At 37.2% G+C, this 2,828-nt stretch overlaps 1 long non-coding RNA gene across 1 annotated transcript; it reads right to left on the bottom strand.

Moving 5' to 3' along the window:
* Nucleotides 1-1,100: 1,100 nt before the first annotated feature.
* On the bottom strand, nt 1,101-1,866 carry LOC110679282. Its single transcript, XR_002502358.1, has 3 exons — nt 1,619-1,866; nt 1,496-1,561; nt 1,101-1,433 (listed from the first exon to the last, which is right to left on the bottom strand). It is a non-coding gene; the product is annotated as an uncharacterized LOC110679282 (long non-coding RNA).
* Between the last annotated feature and the right edge of the window lie 962 nt (nt 1,867-2,828).

The following is a 2,828-nucleotide window of genomic DNA, read 5'->3' as shown; positions in this document are numbered from 1 at the left end:
GCTCGGAGAATACAATTTTTAAGGTGAATCAACCTTGAACGAGATTTTGTGGTTGGTTGGATTAAAAGAGATTTCTTGATTTCAGAAATTTTGTCTGAAATTGTTGGAAATTCTTCTTCAATGGTCAAACTTGTAACATACATAGGTGTGTTGGCCCTGTCGTGTTTCAACCAATGACGCAAATCTCGCCGAAGTTGTCCAAAAGGTGCCCCTTGGTGCACAGTTTGACCTCTTAATTCCAATTCATAAACTACCTCATCATCCTCTAAATCGTCCGCTCGGTAATCATACATATTGTAAATTTGTTCAGAAAACGTCAAAATGTAATTCAGTGTTATTAAATACTCAAAATAAGAAAGAAAAAATGTTAGAAAAAAGATAAAGAAATTCAGAGTGCCTTATGTAACTAAGAGGGAGAAAAGAAATAGTAATAATAATAATATAAATTAAACAACAAATCGAAATAACTTCTCTGTATGAGAGAAAATATATGAAATTCGGAAAAAAATCAAATGAATTCAAAAATACATCCTTAATTTGAGAGCAGAAAAATAACTATATCCAAATCTAAACAATAATTGCAAATAATAAATAAAAATAAATCAAGTTTTCAATCCAGTTGTTGGGCGCCAAATGTAACGGTTGGTAGACTGCAGAGGCGGAAATGGTGGAAAGTAGAGGGTAAATACGCTAAGCCATAGCTATTTTTACAGCCAAATATTTTCAAACTATTTCCGCAAAACCGGCAAGTTCTTCAACGAACTACCCTTTTGGAAACCCTTTCGCTTAAGCGCCAGTACGACGAATCGTACTGCGAAAGGGCGTGTTCAAAATACCGTACCCGGCTAGTTCTTCTCAGGGCAGGTCAGGTAAGAACTACCATTGGCAAATATGCCCGAACAAAACCGTATCAAACTATACCGAAACCTGATAGAAACTAAAATTCTTTCACTGTATGGTTGATATACACTACGAGGGAGAAATATAAATGTTGCTCCAAGTTTATTCTCCTAGCTTTCAACCTAAGGCCCTAAACGTGCACGTTTGTTATAAATGGCTTGATCTAACCTGCGTGTTATGCTGCTGAACTTTGTCTCGCTGATCCTAGCGGTGGCTCGTGGAATCTGGAAGGCAGTTGCTCGTGGTTGTTGAGGGGGGAGGGCACACGTGGGCCTAGCTACGACTTGATCCTCCAAGGAGCTACTCGAAGCACCACGTGTGGAAACGCCGATAGGGCGCTTTCGTGCTGGCGCTGGTAGTACGATGGTACCTGATCCCAAAAAAAAAAACCTTCGCCTGAAGGTTCTTCAGACGAAAACGAGCAACTTCAGTAAAATACTGTCAGCTAAACACTAGCAAGTATAATTACCTTAAATGCAGGCTCTTGGCCGCTAATTTTAAATCCACCGTTCTGTAGAACTACTCACGATCGCCTAAATACATTCAATGGTTTTCGTATTTGTTTAAGCAATATTACATTTTATGCTGAACTCACTTTTGTAATACAAAGTAAGGATACACGCTCCACTTCACAGGTAAAAACTCTGCTCTCACTATCGTTCTAGAGGAATTTAATATTAATTAACTTCTAAACTAGAAAAGTATTAGCATGACTTACAAATTGTCTTATAATTTGCTCACACGGTATCTTAAAATTCTGTACTGATTTGTAGTCCACTTCTGCAGCGATCTCGAAAGCGAATATGAACTGGTCACTTTCACTGGCTAAACGGGAATGAATCTTTGTTCATATCAGGTCATATTGGGGACCGATTGTCCCACATCGCGTATTGAAACCCGAAGCAATTTCTAACGTGTCCTGCTCTGATTGGACCACAAAATATCGTATGATTTTCTAATACTTAAATATGGACAAGAAATCGTGGTGAGTTAATCGGAGACATAAACCTCCAAAAAAGTAGTGCGATCCAAACCCAATCTACGGGAGTTCTCAAATTTGGCTATAGTTGTTTTTACAGCGTTAGTTTCAATACCCGCCACTCCAGCTGGTGGCGCTGCAATCATATAGTGGTTACAAATTTCGCAAATAAATTTATCTGAGCTGGTTTTACTAGCCTCGAACAATAGAATCATCACTACTCCCGAGGTCTAAAATAGATTGGAATATGTTAAATTTGTATTTCAATTGACTGCCATTTCCTAGTAATTTGATGACATATTTCAGTGAAACATTTCAACCAAATCGCTATACAAAAAACGGGTGGTCGGAATATGAGTCTGTTCGGAATTTGAGACAAAACGGTAATTTAAATTAGAAGCAAAAATGTCATCATCGGTTTGAGAGCCACTAAATTTGTGCATTAGAATTCAATAACAGATAGGAATGATGAACTACTGCGTGCGGAATAGACGATTTAAATAATGGAGATTAGCATAAAGCTGCTTGAATTATTGCTTAGTCTTTTCGTTCAAGAAAAAAAAAATAAAAAAAGATATATTCTGCTGTGAGCATACAATGATCAACTCTATTTGTTTTGAAAAATCTATATGTACTGTCGCAAAAAAACGTTTGGAATGAACTTCTTTTTCTACATAATAGAAATACACAAAACAGGCATGTACACCTGGTCACGTCCTAACAATCGCTAGGGGAAGGGAAGGAATGTTAGTTCAACGTCTGCTTAAGAAGATACAGAGAACCCAAACTATCTTCATATACGTCACAAGAGAGGGAGATTGTGTTACTAGGGTAGGGTGCATATAAGGATCAGCTCAATTCAACAATTGAGAGCATTTTTGGTAATGGAGATAATAATATGTATTGATTTTGGATTTACTTGATTTTAGATTTACTTGATCATTTCTGA

Source organism: Aedes aegypti, chromosome 3, assembly GCF_002204515.2.
Source record: "Aedes aegypti strain LVP_AGWG chromosome 3, AaegL5.0 Primary Assembly, whole genome shotgun sequence".
NCBI classification, from domain to species: domain Eukaryota; kingdom Metazoa; phylum Arthropoda; class Insecta; order Diptera; family Culicidae; genus Aedes; species Aedes aegypti.
The sequence above is the reverse complement of the archived record's forward strand: the minus strand, read 5'-3'. Positions and strand labels throughout refer to the sequence as shown.